The sequence below is a fragment of the Cupressus sempervirens genome, chromosome 7 (assembly GCF_028749045.1).
Source record: "Cupressus sempervirens isolate cs-2001-9-10 chromosome 7, ASM2874904v1, whole genome shotgun sequence".
NCBI classification, from domain to species: domain Eukaryota; kingdom Viridiplantae; phylum Streptophyta; class Pinopsida; order Cupressales; family Cupressaceae; genus Cupressus; species Cupressus sempervirens.
The window spans coordinates 429500646-429518994 of record NC_143124.1 but is presented as its reverse complement, the minus strand read 5'-3'; positions in this window follow the sequence as shown (position 1 = coordinate 429518994).

The window sequence follows — 18349 nt, the reverse complement described above, 5'->3', positions numbered from 1 at the left end:
ATAGTTTTCACCAAGGCACATTTTTTATCTTCTTTTCTATTTTTTTAAATTTTTTTAGAAATAGGTCAATTATTTTCAAGTTAGATAGTGTTCCTAAAGGAAAGATAAGTTATGATAAGCCAAGACCATAGATAAGTATTCTCAATGATGTTGATAGGGTGAAGGAAGTGAGATGATAGTAGGATAAGAGTTCATTCCTTGGAAGGATTGTATGAGTACGGATAGTAGGTAACTGTAGCTTTGAAAACATTGCATAAGGGTAGGTGACAAAGTGGGGAAGATCAACATTTACGCACACCTTGGAGGGTTTCTGAATGATGGAGGATTCATGGAGGAAATGGATCAAGGTTTAGATGTATGAGCTGGTAGGACAATGTTAGAAGAAGATTGAGTGGAACATTTGTAAGCTTTTGAGAAAGATGTTTGGAAGAAAATGGAGTGGAAGCCTTTGGAAAATTGAATGTCAACTTAGATTTATGTTCAATATTAAAGTCTTTCAAGAGAGACTTTGGAGAGCTGGAAGTAGAAAGTGTAGGAGAAGGTTTGAAGACTTTAGATTAGATGGATAAGGACCAAGGATAGAATTACGAAATGCAAAGGGATAGTGACTAGGGATTTCAACATCTTTAGAGTGAGTAGCATGACCAAAGTCATCAATAGACTCATGAGTACCTTTTATAGGAGAAAGACCTTTGATAGGAGTGTTTTAATCTTGAGCATAGTTTTGAAGTGGATATGGAGAAGTAGAACATGAGGGGACACTTTGATCTTGAAATCTTTCTTTATATAGCATAGAAAGATAACTTTTCCCATAAGTTTCAGTAAACTCAATGGAGGTAGTGGAAGTGGTATCCTCATCATATGTAGGAGGTGGGTAACACACAGGATATAGAAAGGTGAAATTTTGGATGAGATGAAAAGGTGTTTGATCTTGATCTTTATTTATATATTTTTCCTTTTGAGAGTCATCTTGATATGGAGCACCTTCTAAGGACAAGGGAAAATGTGAGGTGTGCATGATAGAATCTTAAAGCAATAATGTAGGATTAGCTAAAGTGGGCATAGTAATCATAGTATCACATGAATGTTGAGGATCTTTAGTCGTAGTAGCATGGAAAAGGTTTACAGACAAGTGAAGGTTAGCTTGATTTTCTTTTAGTTGTAGCCCTTGAGGGTACGCATGGTCTATATGGAAAGAATTAGGTTCTTTGTTTGGTGGAGGCATTTTCCAAAGCTTTGGCACTTTAGGAGGTACATTAGTGTTATAAGAAGTGAAGGTGTCAAGGAAATCATCACTTGACATAGGTTCATCAGCATGATCTTGTGACACATGAGTCATTAGAGGTATCAACAATCCCATCATAAATGAGATATTCGATTTTATGTTTCAACACTATGGAATCTTTAGTTTTATGAAATTTTCTTCCATGGAAGTGGCAATAATGGTAATTTCTCCACCATGGAAGTTTGATTTTTGGTTCATAAGGTCTACAGTTTTCTAGTAATGTGATGGATTCATTATCAAGAAGTGTTTGCAAGATGTTATCATGAGAATCTTCCAATGGAGTAATAGTTCTCTCAAAAATTTCCCCATGAGAATTTTTTTGTTTCTTAAGTGAATAGAATGTATCCATGTCTTCATCACTATCTTGGTCAAAGATAGGTCCATAATGAAAGTTTGGCATAGGCTCAAAGGAGATATCACTTGCTTGTTCTCTAAAGAGGTCTTTAGATCTAGAAGATGAAGATATTTGATGTCTTGGCGTAGAATATGTAGACCTTGAAGAAGATGACCCGTGTGTATGTAAAGGTCTTAAGGGAGATTAATTTAAGAATGCAATATTCTCCTCTAACCTTTTCTCAAGTTTAGAATTGATTTCTATCATGTGCTTAGAGAGATGAAGGTAAGAAAGATTATTTGTCTCTTCTAGCTCTTTGTATTGAACATATAGATCTTGAAACTCTTTAGTGGCATGGAGGATATCATGATCATCTAGGTTTGGTTGAGGTTTGGTAGCACAAGCTTTGAATACCATAGTGGTAGATAGATAATAAAGCATGAAGGAGACTAGAGGAAGCTAATAAGGTGACACAAGATAACTTGATGTCCAAACTAGAGAGGTAGAGTGTTCACATGTCCAAGAGAGGTAGAAATGAATGAGGGACTTGTCAAAAAAATTGTCCAAGCAGGTTACAACACTAGTGACTCAAGTCAAGAGCTACGAAAAAATCCCAAATAGCAATTTAGATAAAGAAAGAGAGATGACAAGTGAAAAAATTTAAGTGTAGTCAATAGATCAAAGAAACCATTTAGTGAAAGAAATTCTTAGTATTCATATCATAGACCATGAAGTTAGAAAATACCAATAGCTCTAAGACCAAAGAGCCATTTTAAGCATGTTCAAGCACTAGAGACATAGAAAATCAAAGTCAATTTATGAAACTCCCCTTAGCAAAAAATGCAAACAAATATTTGCACTTGATGTTTTAACTTGGTTGAAAAAGTTTGACAATAATTGATAATATTGCAAGCTTGATGTTCAAAAGCAATTTTTTTCCAAGAAAGATAGTGACACATGGAGTATTCTTCAAACAATAAAGCAAGGCACAAAGCAACCTTTCATGATACAAGTCAAAGGGGTCAACCTTTCTTGACAACTTTTCAAAACCTAACTCCTAACAACTACAAGTCAGTGCCATTAGCTCCAAGTGGGTGGGTGAACCATAGTAACGCCCTTGTTCCAACCACAGAGACCCTCTATCATCTGTGGCCACCCCGTACCAAGGAGTCCCCAAGGTTCTCTAAGTGCATTTTGAGGTCGATCTTTTGAGGGTCATAACTTGGAGCTCGTGAGGGTTAGTGATAAACTATCAAATACTATAGGATGCTAATATTGAGGCCTAAAATAACCTATCTCATTTTTCAGAGATCACATTCTATTTGGATTTGGCACAATGATCTCAGTCAATGCCAAAACTCGCAGTGTGCCTTAGTTCATAGGTGCACTGCAATGTAACTTTGAAACCGCTGATCTTGGCATTGAATCGTTAGTGCCATTAGCTCCAAATGGGCGGGTGAACCCTAGTCACACCCTTGTTCTGGCCACGGAGACCATCCATCATTTGTGGCCACCCCGTACCGAGGAGTCCCCAAGGTTCTCTAAGTGCATTTTGAGGTCGATCTTTCGAGGGTCATAACTCAAAGCTCATGAGGGCTATTGATGAACTATCAAATGCTACAAGATGATGATATTGAGGCCTAAAATACCTATCTCATTTTTGAGAGATCACATTCCATTTGGATTTAGCACAGCGATCTCGCTCGATGCCAAAACTCACAGTATGCCTCAGTTCATAGGTGCACCACATCGTAACTTTGAAACTTTTGATCTTGGCATCGAATCGTCAGTGCCATTAGCTCCAGATGGGTGGGTGAACCCTAGTCACAACCTTGTTCTGGCCATGAAGACCATCCATCATTTGCGATCACCCCGTACCGAGGAGTCTCCAAGGTGCTCTAAGTGCATTTTGAGGTCGATCCTTTGAGGGTCATAACTCAGAGCTCGTGAGGGCTATCAATGAACCATTAGAGGAGACACATTTGTAAGGATGGAGTGGCTTAGTTTTTTTGCTAAAATAAATTAGTGGGAAGGCTTTATTAGAGGGTCTTGGCCAAACTAGTGGGGTGTTTTTCCACTCTCTAATTTTAGAGATGGATAGGTTTTGGAGGGAGATTAGGGGAGCTCTACTACAACTATCCTTACCCTAGCTTGGACCAAGGTTGGTATCTCAAACTTGCTTCTTTTCTGTTTCTTTCTTTTAGCATGGTTAAGCAAATATGCAAGTGTGGAGTTTATCAATGGAGTATGCATTGCATTGCATTGTGGAGTAGCATTCATGTGAGTGCTTGAATGGTGTTCATTCCATGTAGATTAGTGTGACACCATTGTGCATCTTGTTGTATTGTGACTTATTGTCCATATCTTTCAATGTTCATGTTCCTTATGATTTTGAAAAGTCCCTTAGGTTGCCCCATTGTGATGGAAGGAGATTGTATCATTGTTACCTAATGTACGTGTAGAGGAAATAATTGATAAGGTTGTATATGCATGTTTCATTTGGAGCTTATATTGTTATGAAAGCATTGGTATGAGTCACAGATTTGCTTTGACATCATTGTTATCATTTGAAAATGTGAAAGAAAATTTTCTCCTTGTGGTATTGTAAATTACTAGTTGATAATAACAATCCATAGATGTTATGTGATACCATTGATTGTATAAATTTAAAACCTAGTAGATTGCTTACAATCTTGTTTTGCACTCAATAATTTGGAAGGAAAATTTTATGTTCATATAACATGCATGGATAACATTGATTTTAATTACCAAGCTTAATGCAATTCTAAGCAAGGAAATCATCAAATTAATTTCATGATATGACAAGCTATGTTATATACAAGCCTTATTTATACGCTTGCACCTAATCCTTGCATAAACAATTCATCTAAAAAATTTAAATTGACACACTGAATATGATGGTGTAGTAGGATGTGTTTAAATACAGATCGTGAATTATTATTGAGTTAAGTACTTTGAATTGTCCTTTAGACTTACTAAGAGTTCCTCATTTTATGTGCTTACTAAATCATACTATGAAACTACTTTGAATCTTAACATGCTTTGATAATAATAATATTGATAGTGAGAAAGTGAGCTTATGGTGAATAACTAGATGTAATAATGTAAAAAGTAAATGTAAGAGTATAGTAATTATAGTAATTAAAATAGTAAATGTAAAAGCATGGCAATGTAGCTAGATTAGTTAGTAGTTGATGAGCTAGATGGTTAGTAATTGTCTTTTGTTAGAGTGAGTTTAATTTATGTATTGAAATAGTAATTTTTGTGTTTAGGAAACTGTAGTGAGTGCTAGTTTGGTGAGGAAGAAATGTTGATAGAATGCACAAGGATGACTAAATAGAGTAAAGAGGGAGAAAATGACTCAGTATTAGTCCAATCTTCGAGAGGACCTGTAACCAATGAGATGTGGATGCAAGCACATGATACATGTTTGGCACATAAAACAAATTGTTTATTCCATAAGTTGTGTAACTAATGTGTTGAATGATGGATACTATCAATGCAAGTGGCCCCTTCTCCATCATGTAGACTTCAAAGCTACCTTTGGGGAATATCTTTTCTAATTTCCAATGGTTAGATCCGATATAGTGTGGTAGATAAGTGCACATTTTCTTATTTGACTAAGGGTGCTCATGTGATGAGTACTAAATCTAAATTCTCTAGATACGTGTGTTTAATCGATTAAGATATACTACACTTCTACACCATATAGTAATTTTCACATTAATATATATTGTAATGATTAATGAATGTGTGTACATTGGTAATGAGGATAATAAGTAATTCTGATCCCCTTCCCTTACATGCTAGAATCATGACCTAGTCCATATGATACAACTGACAGACCCTAATAGAATATTAGTATCAGAGGCTTGTTAGGATATGAATTACCTCACTAATTTATGAGTTTTGTATCTTGAACTTGCTCATTTGATTTGTGACGCTAACTTGAACTAGACTGTCATCCAATCTATTTGAAAACCACCTGTGACTAAAATGTTACAATCGGATGACACTATCCACATGATTCTTGAACTCCTATTCAATGATAACCTTGTTTTACAATATGTAATTTCTTATGCAACTTCATAAGCTACAAAATTTTTTTTAAAATGCTGTGTTTTTACTAGTAAAATTTAGGGCATGACACGTGATCCACGATAAATTAAACAATACTAGATACTAAATTAATATGTATATCATTGTGCACATAAAAGAAAAAAATATACATCAATATTACATGTATCCATAGAAAAATTTTTACATAAATATATATCAAAGATCATGTATCCATAGACAAAGTACTCAAATATATATCAAAATACATAGATCCATATACAAAATGTTGCTGATCATGCCATCAGAATGTGTATAATATCAATGTTTCTGTATACAATGTGGCATATGCCATCTCAAAATGTCTCATGATGCATCCTAAGAAAACTATACTATCCTATGGTGCTGGTGGATGATCAAAATGTAGCCTCTTCACTGCACTAGGTGGATCAGATTCCTCCTACATAAACAAAACAGGAAAACCAAAAGTTAGACTACTAAATTTATATGATTCTACGTATCTAACATTGAATTACTCAAATGCATAATGATCTTTTCCATAATGGACATTAATACTATCAAAATTTCATAATAAATACCTCTCTCGTCAACCTCCTATGCCAGTTAGGAGTCCTCTCGTATGCCCTCGACAATGCTGGTACCTCTCTGATTGTGGATTGTATATGTTCAAATACCTTTGTCAGATGAATCTATAATTTAAACTATAACATTATAATTCATAACATGCTAAATTTATAACATATTTAATCATGAATTCAAACTAAAACTTACTATTGTAGGCTCCTCCTCAGGACTGAGTGGCCACATCATCAAATCTACATAACTGTCTTGTCGGACCTCATGTGCACTAGGAGTCTCCTATGAGATACAAAATAGTAGTTGTTAATATCACGGAAATTAGTTTTGAATTTATTTATGAAGATAAGTGATACAGGAGCATCCCATGCTCATTAGGGGAACATTGAAGATCCAAGGCATTACAAAGGTCATGGATCATCTCTTGAAGTCAATTGGGCAATCCTTGCACCAATTATGGCTCATGAAAGCATACAAAGTTATAATGTTGGACTCATATGCGGAAAAAGTTGTAATTGGGCATGAGATAGGATTTTAGGATTTCACATGGTAGATGATTCATTTGATAGGTTCATGTAGGTTTTCATGATCATATCTTGTCATTAGAAAAGTCAAAACGTTCAATAAGCCCATTAAAAGCATAGTTTAATAGTTAGAAATTTGAATAGTAACGGTTATGTGTTTTTTGGAGGGAAACTCCATAATTTAAATTTTATGAAGAGTTAACAAATGAAACCAATTGGAGGTGGTTGAGGGGGTTACTAAACATCCCTTGAAAATTATAAATTGTGATTGTACAACCTAGAGGGTCAGATTTGTACGGACTGTCTCAGAAAATTGAATGAAAGTGCTTGGTTTTCAAGAGCAACTTGAAGAATTCTTTATTTTGTAAGTGCTTTATGGTATTGGAATGAGTGGTAATATCATCTTAGGTATGTAAATTCATGGTGAATTCTGAAGGAGAAGTTCTAGAATTCAGTTTTGGGGTTTGAACAAGCAGGCCCTAGTTTTTAAGCCATTTTAAGGAGGGTTTTGAAGTTTGGGTGTTTAGGAGTGTGACCAAGACCTATAATCTTGAAAATAATTTGATTTAGATCATTAATAGAGACTATGAAAAAGGATTAATTCAGATTTCAAGTTTTAAGGGTACTTGCTTTGTAAAAGTGGTATAATTAGGCCTAATTTTGAGACAAGCTGCCATGTTCCGTACAATCTTTCCAAAGGAGTGATATCTAATTTTTGGATATGTTATAAAACTCAAAAAAGGGTATTTTAAAAGCTAGTTTTTTTTCTTGATGTTTTGGAAAGTTTGGGAGAAAAATTAAGAAAAAAAGGTCTACTGATCCAAAGAAGAGAATAGCCTAGTAAAAGGAAAAACTAGTCTCTTTTGTATCTACTAAAGATTTTTGGGTTTGGAAACCTTAGAAAAATGTTGGTTTAAATTTTTTAAGGTGTGTAGAGGTGGAGGGAACACTTGGTGAATGTAAATCCAAGTTTGGAGTCTTTGGTGGCATTGTGTGCATTTGGGAACACCATTGAAACATAGGGGTTGGGTCCATATTGTGCTTGAGTTTGCAAGTTTGTGGTTAGATCCTCCATCCTCTACATCAAATGGTATTAGAGCATCAACAAGGTCTTTTGGGAGTAGATAAGTTGTAGGTTTCGTCATCATAGGAGTCTTTGTCATCCTTAGTGTGCTGGTCCCTTTGTTGAAGCCTTGGTCTGTCTAATTCCTCCTTGTGTGTCCCAGAGTTGAAAGGTACATAAGTGGTGTCTAGAGATTTCTTGGTGAGGAAAGAAAGAGAATCAGTGAGTTGGCCCTTGGGAAGGAAGAAAACTTGTTGTGAAAATGCCTCCTAAAAATCAAATGGCTAGAGAACTTGAAGAATTGAGAGAAGAGTTGGCAAGAGAGAAAAGAGAGAGGAGAGAACTAGAAGCATCTAGAGTGAGGGAAGAAATATAGATGAGAAGAGAGAAGCTGAAGCTTATTGCAAGGATAGAATCCTTAGAAAAGGAAAGACAAGAAACTAGAGGAGAAGAGGTTAGAGGAAGAAATCATGGAGAGAACCATAAAGAAGAAGAGGTTGGTAATGCAAGGCAAGAGCATGAGACAACAGATGATCCTGAAGAAAGGAGATTTATGAGAATCATTAAGGCAGTACAAGGTAATGGTGGGAAGAACCATATTGATTTTCCAATATACTAGGGTAAAATGGATAGTGAAGAAGTGCTAGGGTGGATAGAGGCCCTTGAGAACTACTTTGATCTTGAAGACATAAAGACAGATAAAAAGGTAAAAGTAGCAAAAGCAAGACTGAGAGGAACAACACTCACTTGGTGGACTAGTGTTCAGAATGAGAGAGAGGAAAGGTGGTGTAGGGCACCTAACCTATGTGGTAGGGGGGAACAAGTATCTATGTTGGCAGACACCTTGCCACTCCATGAAAGCGAGGATTCAAGTAGATTAGGAAGCTAGAATAAAGGTTTGGTCCATATTTTACAAGTTGGTCTATGTTTTTTAATAAAGGCACATGTAAGGCCCACAAGCATTTTGGTGTGGTTATAAACCAAGTGACTCCATGGGACCAAAAGGCCTTAGAATAGGGTATTTAGAGTCTAAATAGTATTAGCAAAAAGTGGTTGTTTGTTTGTTTTATGGTTGGGAATGCCTATATGGTTGTTCCAACAGTCATGTAGACCTTTATATATGTCATATGTGATCTCAGTTGAAAGGGGGAGATCAGAATGTACGATGGTTTGGAGAAAAAATAATAAAAACTTCAATTTTTTGGAAATTTACTGGTAATAGCTTGGCTGTTACGCTAGTATGGATCCATATGGAACTTTTATGATTTCTAAGTGTATGAAATAGTTGAAAGGGTGAGTTAGGAAACTTTTGGTTTTGGTTTGGCTCAAAAAGGAGTTGGGGTTTAAGAGTTATCTGCATTTTAGTAGAAGGTAGTCTAAAAAGCCTTGTTTCCTAGACCCTTCCACAAATGCATCCCTAACTTGCATTCCCACCAATGGTACCCTCTAAAACTGAGGGATATGCAAGTTAGGAGACTAAGCAACATAAAGCCAGAGGTTGGAGGCTTGGAGAGAAGGGAAACTATTTTTCCAAGTTGGCCCTAGGTCAAGCAAGCCCATGTGCTTGACCGGTTTTTGCAAGGTAATTGGTGAAAGTCATGGTTGTAGGCACTTCTGATTAGTTTGAGTGCTGGAGTTGGATGCATTGACTATGTTGGAGATTTCCTTAAGTGTTTTGGGTCTTGGGAACCCACCTTGCCCATTCTTCCTTGAAGCCCTAGCCTAACTTGATCTACTAGGCCTAGTTACCAAGAAGCAATTTGGAGGGTGCTGGAGCAAGATCAGCCCAAAAGCTTTTGGATTCTTAGTAGGTTCCAAGAAGGGTGTTTGGACCTATGGAGAAGTCCCTATGCTATTAAGGGATACTGGGAGAAAAGTGCAAAGAAGCTAATTGGAAGGCTACAAGGTTTGTAGGCCTAGAAGTGCAAAGGTGTGTTGAGAGTTTGGTGGAACCAAACAAATTGATGATTTTGGGTTGGAACAGTATGTCCATGATTGTCTCCATTTTTGGTGATAGTTGGTGAGGCTTTTGAAGTGGGATTTCCTTGTTTGACTCAGAGGTTGAGTATACCCGGAGTGGGTAAGAGGACTTGTGAGAAGTCCTAGAATCCTAACTTGGATTGTGACATCCATTTATTGGCTTGTGGAAGGTAGTTGCTGCAAAGTTTGCATCAAAAGGGGATTGAATAAGATTTCATATTAGGAGAGAACGAAGACCATGGTGAGAAATCAATTCTTGCCATCTAATTTAGCAATCCAAATAAAGATAAGAAGGAACAATTTGAAACAGAGGGATATGGATGTCATGTCCTATACTGAGAAATTCCATACCCTGAGTATTAGGGGAGGACTGGAAGATGAAGATGAGAAGGTGTCTAGATACATTAATGGACTCAAGTATAATATTCAAGAATAAATAAGATTAAATGTACCAAGGACACTTGGAGAGTGTTTTCAGTTGGCAATCTGAGTAGAGGAGAAGTTGAAAAGAAAGAATGAGAGGCAAGAAAATCAGAGAGGAGGTGGAACAATGAGAGGAAGAGGTGTAAGAAGTTATTTTGACACGTCAAACAATCAAGACAAAGATAAAGGAAAACAGATTACATCTGAGACAAGAGGAAGTTTCAGGGGAGGAAGATTAGGAAGTGGAAGAGGTAACAGTGTTTTCACAGGTAAATGCTTCACATGTGGAGGAGTAGGCAATCAATCCTACAAGTGCCCTGAGAAAGGTGTGGATTTTAGGAAGGAGGAGAGGAGAGTCACCTTGACCCAAGGAGAAGAGGAAGAAATGAAGTACAATAATGCAGACCCTAAACTTGAAGGAGAATCTTTGATGGTGAGAAGAGGAACACAAATGCAGCAGCAAAACAAGACCAGACCATCCATTTTTAGGATAAATTGCATGAGCCATGGTAAGATTTGTAAGATGATAATAGACTGTGGTTCCTTTGATGATTTAGTGTCTTATGAAATGGTAAATAAACTAGGATTGAATAAGTATCCTATTGATAGACCATATAGGGCATCTTTAGTGAGTGATGCACAAAATATTGTTGTAAGGGAGCAAGAAATAGAGGATTTCTCTATAGGAGAATATAAAGATCAAGTTATATGTGATGTCATTCTAATGACATGCTTCCATGTAACCCTTGGAAGGCCTTGGCAAGCCTCAAGGAACACTATTCATTGTGGCTCATCAAATGTTTATATAGTACACAAAGATGGTGTGAAGTTTAAGCTAAATCCTTTCACTAGTCATGATGAGGAAAGAGTTATTTGTTTTGGCAAGAAAGAGTTTGTGGACTTGCAGGAGAAGAGGGAAAGTAAACATGATATGATAGATCTGCCACTGAAGCCATCTCTTTTGGTTATGAAGGATGAGATTGTTCAAGATAAAACATAGAATTCTGCTTACAAGCAGACAGTAACATCAAAAGGAGTGATGATAGGAATAGTATGGTGTCCTTTAGTGATGAGAGTGAACAAGGAAGTGAACATATCCATGGAGGATAAGAGACAAGGTCAGCATGACCTTAGACAACAAGTTATTCAGCCTTTGTCAAGGATAAAACATGACTATTCACAATCAACAGGCAGTAAGGTTACCATGACTGGTAACAAGGATCCAATGTTTTTTTTTCTAATGATTTGTATGCAGGTGTGCAGGGTAATACATTGCAAGTGCAAAGTTGCAGACATCCCTCTAGAAGGATGGGAGGAAAGAAGATAGTACCCCTTAACTCTTTGGACAAGAGTTGCTTTGAAGGTGGGGTGTTTGGTGCAGGGGAACCTATTAAATCATCTAAGAGAGCCTTAGTACTAGATGAAGATAGAGGATCAAAGACATCATTGATTGTTAATTAGGATATATTAAAACCAATAATGGAATTATGTAATAAACAATGTACTTTGAAAAAAAAAAGTCATAAAAGTCCTAGTAAGGACCTAAGGGCAACATGATGTAAAATGGCCAAAAGAGCCATATGTGGTAGTCTTAGGATAGTTTCATACTTAGTTGCATTTAATAAATCCATATGACCAATTTTGAGTCAATGGAATAGTTTAGAAAGTTAGGGAATGCATAAAAACTATAGTTTGAAATTTTAATTTCAAATTCAAACGGTCATATTAGTTTTGGAGGGAAAGTAGTAATTTGGTATTTGTTTGATTAAATAAACCTTTGTAACCAACTTGGTCAATTGGATAGGTGCATATAAGCCTATTTAAGTTGTAATGAACATATGCAAGACATGAATCATTATTGGTACAAAAAAAATCATAGAAATTGTAAAAAAAAAAAAATCATACTTTCCTCTACGTCAATAAGAAAAATAAAAAATAAATGATACTTATACATACAATGGGGCTCTCTGTGCGAATGGAAATCCCTGCTGATCTAGGACGCTGAATCTGTATAGGCTCATCACCAATAGCCACAGCCTATATACTATAAAGAATGTAATTAAATGAGATTACCACAAACATTTTAGAAGAATGCATTGATATTTAATCAATTAGAAAACATCTAAGTACCTTTCCTTTGTCAGTGCATGTTGGCTCACCCCCCATACTTTGTCCCCTCGGGGCAGGTGGTATCTGCAAGATAAAAGAAAGATTAGCAACCATATATGCTACAATATCAAATAGAAAAAAAAATGCGAACACAACATAATGTACCGTAGATGTCTCAAGGCCAAATGAAATGGCCGAGAGTGTAGCATCGTCTATCTATCTGAGCTCCTCCTCGGTCATCAACTAAACATGAATGAAGATCACATACATGTAAAAGTTAGTATGGCTTAAAAATTAAAATTACTCTATTATAAAAATTAACTTTAAATCACATATGTCATAAAAAAAAATGTATACACGTACCGACACCGAAGGAGTCCATGCCTCTGTATTCCCCTCCTCTCTCGCATCAAGGTCTGTAGCCTCTGCACGTGCATCTAGTGTATCCTCGTCTAATACACAATGATACTCAAGAAGATCACCTATGGGACCCAAAAAAATATTCTTGCATGTAATGCAAGTGTGTGGCACACAAACGTGTGATGAGCTAGCTGATGATGAACTAACACCAACATCATCAACATGAGGAGGCAGGACTGACCTAGCCTAAGATATCATTAGGCTACTCAGCCTATGAATGGCTCTGATGGTTTGAGAGCTAGCCTCTGCCATCATATATAGATGCTGCACTCGAGGAGGGGGGGAGATATTGGGGGGGGGGGGGGGGGACAAAAGTGCCAAGTTTCCTCCGCTGGGAAGAGGGTCTATCCTAAGGAGCTCCTAGTCCTAAGCCCATGTTGGGCTTCATGCTCCAATAATTCACTTTAAGTTTCAACACAAATTCTACATATAATTTTCTAAAGAAATAAAATGGTATGTCTAAATTTCCATGTGAAGGGATATCAAAGACCATCCACCATTGATCCCAAAAATTTGCACGTATGGCGTCATTTGTGCACCATTTAATCGAGAGTTTGGATTTTTTTGGCTCAACTGGTATACCCATTTTTGGGTTAGCAAAAAGGCTAGCCAAATCATCTTTGGTTATGTTGAGGGCCGCGACCTCATCATAATCCAAACCATCATCAAACATATGGTGCATTTCATCACGCCAACGAAGAGCGGCATTTTGTTGGTTCGTAAGGGTTTCAATGTTATCCACTATGGTGTTTAACATGGATAACATAGGAGCTAGTGTAGTTACATTATTATATGATCTATGCAAACCTCTCAACTCGATGAGATTTTCATTTATCAAATCCTTGATTCGAGGAGGGTTTTGAGGAGGTAGAGGATCATTTGGTGGATGGTTTTGTGGAGATACTGGATCATTTGGTGGTGGGTTACGAGAAATATTATTCCCTGCCTCAGTGTCATCATTTTGATCAGCCATTGCTATTGAATTGCAAAATGTAATATATATTAAAAAAAAATCTAAATTTTAACCATTTTTGTCAAAAAAAACCCTACATTCAACTAAAAAAAATAAAATTATCCTAAAATCTATTAAATTTAGGTTAAAAATGAGTTGGGAGAAAAAAAAAACATACCCGAATATCTGATATCCGATTTTGTATCCGATATTTGATCCATAGTGGTAATATTGGCCCTAATTTTGCGTAAAATGAGGGCCTGCAGGTTTGTGATTTTATTTATCCAATGCAACAAGTATCGGGTATCCAATACTATATCGGATATCCGTTACTATGTCATATATCCAATATTGTATCGGATATCTGATATGTCCCAAAAACATATAACATATAATATATATTACATTATGTTACATTTTATATATATTTTTATTATATTTTATATATATTATATTAATTTACTATATATTATAATATAAAATATTATATTATATAATAATATTATATTATTATAATTTATAATATATTATACTTTTTTATTATATATTATATTATAAGATATTACTTTTTATTATTATATATTAAATGTTATATTATATTATTATAATATAATACATTATAATATTATTATTATAGTATAATATTATACGATTATAATATAATAATATTATTATATTATAGTATAATAATAATTATAATAATATTATTATTATAATATAATAGTATGATATATTATTTAATATTATTATTATTTAATATGATATTATTATTATTTAATATAATATTATTATATCTTATTATTATTTAATAATAATATTATATTAAATAATATATCATATTAAATAATAATAATAGTGGCATAATAATAGTTTCCATGTCGGATATCCGATGTCAAATTGGATATCTGATATTATATCGGATATCTGATAAGGCTCGGCCTTACCTTCTAGTTTTGGTTCCTGGATAGGTGAAAAAAAGTCAGAGCGGATTTTGAAGCGCTTTTAAGCGTCTTCAAACTCTTTTTTTTTTCACATCGCCACTTTTTGGCACACCATGATCCTGCACATACCCATTTCCTTCTCAATTCTAGCTAAGTATCATATAAACATTTGGAAAGCATCATATTTATGTTTTAGAAACATAATTGTCATCATTCTAGAATAATCATCAATAAGAAGCATAATGTACTTATCTCCTTTATATCTTTTCACTTTAATTGGTCCACACAAATTACTATGAACAATCTATAATATTCCTTTAGAGGTATGAGTCTTACTCTTAAAACATGACTTCATCATTTTGCCTAACTAACATTGTTTGCAAATTATATTTACAGCCTTCTTCAACTTAGGAAAACCTCTTACTCTTCTCATGTTACTGATACTAACCAAGTTATCAAAATTAACATGACATAACCTCTTGTCCCATAGCCACACATAATCAAATTCTACAACTAAAAAAATAGCATCCTCTATATCAAGGTAGAATAGATTACCTCTAGTTTGATCACCTTTTCCAAGTAGTTTTCCATTAGTATCATATATCTTAGCAATCTTGTTTTCAAACTCAACCTTACAACCTAAATTATTTAGTTGTTTCATACTCAACAAATTATAGTTAATTCCTTCAACATAATAAGCATTGTCACATAAAATCTTTTCTATGAGCTTGATATCACCTTTTTCTTTTATCAAATAGAGTGAATCAACCTTACATTATTTACCTCATAATAGTTCAAGGTAATGAACTTACTTTTATCACTAGTCATGTGATGTGAACACCCACTATCAATGATCCATCTATCATTCTTTTTCACACAAGAAATTGGTGTAGTTGCCTCATCCTCACAAGATTCATCCTTCATTGTAACATACACCACTTCATCAACATGATTCTTAGATCCATCTTTTTTTTCCTCTTTAGCAATGTAGCAAGACTTCTTTCCTTTGTCTTTGTAATCTTTTTTTTCTTCATCTCTTCTTCTTTTGTACTTGTGACCACCTTTTTAATTCTTCTTCTCTAGAAATCTAGCAACAATATGACCAACCTCATTGCAACTAAAACACATGATAGGTGACTTACTATTGAACTTTACTTTACCTCTATAAAATTCCCTTGCCAGTAGTGCTTCAAGTTTATTTACATCTTCCTCATCTATATCACTATCACTGGACACATATTTTTCCTTTTTCTTCTTCTTCTCATTAGGATCCTTCAATGATAGCTTATCTTTGAAAGTAGATTCAACATTTTTCATGTTTGCAATTATCAAAATTAGATAAATCAAAAGTAGTGACTCTACCTACCAGACCTTCAAGAGTGAGATCATTTCCTGGCATAAATCTTAGTTCTTGTATTACAAATACTCTAATAGTATAGATGGGTAGTAATGTTCTCAAAAAATTTCTTAATACAATATCATCATGTAGTTTATTAGTAGTTCCTCTTATTTCATTAACAACATTTTTTATCCTAGAGTAGTATTGAGCAATATTTTTGCCTTTGTGCATTCTCATATAATCAAACTTACCTCTAACACTTTCAACTTTGGCTCTTAGAACATTTTTGTCACCTCCATAAATGGTGTGAAGAGCATCCCACATTTTCTTGCACTATCACAACCCACATGTTCTTTCTTCTTTTTCAAATCTTTGGTAGTTAAGACTCTAAAAAGATTGATAGTATCAACAAAAATGGTAATTTGTGCATGATGTCGAAGATCTCCTTGGTGTAGCTTCATTAGACTTTGTGGTGCAAGAAAGTTATCTCTATTAAACTTGGGTACCTCTCTTTTTGACATCTTCATCTTTTGCTTCTAGTATCTTCAAATTAGTCCTCTTAAGAAAATGACTTTGATACCAATTGTTGAAATTCTTTATAATAACTAAGAGGGGGAGTGAATCAGTTATCCAAGGTTTAGATGTATAAGAAAAACATTTCACATCCTAGTGAACCCATATCCATAAAATATTTTCATCATGCATACATTCATTATATTATGCAATCAATTAAACTTGTAGGTTATTGTCAATCAAATTTGCATAAATATAAACATGAAAGATAACAAATTCAATAACACAATTGACACAATGATTTAACATGGAAACCCAATTTGGGAAAAATCTCCACTAACATGCTACTCATTCACACTCTTCTAAAGTAATTCCCTATGAAAGACCAACCTTATTAGATATTACAATGCACATTGCTAAATGTCACCCAGTTAAAGGATTTCAATCACCATGTTAGGAGTAAGCCTTGTTAGAGGACTTTAGATCATTCACTTCAAATGTCACCCAATTAAAGGATTGACAAATGATTGTTAGGTCAACCGTAATCCAAAGGATTTACTCTAGACTAGTACAATGATTAGAAAGTAATAGTAAGGCTTGATGTAGTAACAACTTACAACTCCATTTGCTGATTATAGATCTTTGTTTCAGTCCTCCATTCTACTTGGCTTTCACACTATTGGAACTTTTAAACTATTGAGAAACATAAGCCCAATACTAGGATAATAATAGTCACAAATCTAAGGACTAGCTACTTCCTATTAACAATTGTGTGTGCATACTATTTGGTCCCAACTTCAACAAAACTAGGAATGGTTTTCTACTCTTTAGGCTCTATAGAACCAAGGTGGGTATACCTAGGGGATGATTTAAAAAGAATTCTATTGTATGAGAATTATGTTAGTTTTATTCTAATTCTCATCTTCTATCTCTGACACATATATAGATTATCCATTCCTTGACACTTTTAGATGATGTACATCCCTTATACATAGATTTGGTCACAATTCTTCTTAGATTTGCAAGTGCTTCCAGAAATAGTAGCTAACTAAAGCTCAAAGGTTAAGCAAAAAGGTGCTAGACATACTTGAAACTCTTCAAACAATAAAATAAAGTTGACTTTGATTTTAGATTTGATGCTTATTCATGATCTACCTATCTGTAGACTGGATTTAATAGATTAGTGCCTCATCCATTGGTATTTAGAGTCTACTCCAATTTATGGATCTAATTGATTGCATTACATCCAATATGATAAAAAATTCTTACTGGAATTCATTCTTATAGATATCCTTCTTATTACCTTAGCAATTCTATCAAATTCACTAAAGCATTTACTTAATTCATTGAATCAATAGCAATAATGAATCAACATACAATCCTAAAAGAGTTGCATTTAATCGGACAAGCTTTGCTGACACAACATCAGAATAACTAGGTAACAACAATGGAGACAAAGTTCAACAAGAATACATATGGGGATAGCTCAATTTTGTATTAATTTTCCTTGAAAATTGTATACAATTGTATTAAAACTTAGAATAACTCTAGAAAAGGCATTCGACCCCTATAATATCAATGCATTCCTAGTATTTGTAGAGAGAATACATCATAATTTTTACATACTTTTTTCTTGGATCGAACCATACTCAATACAAACCAAAATTGTATTAAAAATTAGACCTTTCTCTAGCCTTGGAATCTTAGTTATATAGATTGAGATGCAACAAGCTTTAGGTATCAAGAATTGATAGGTGTCCTTTTACAAAAGATATTTACACTTTGCAAATAG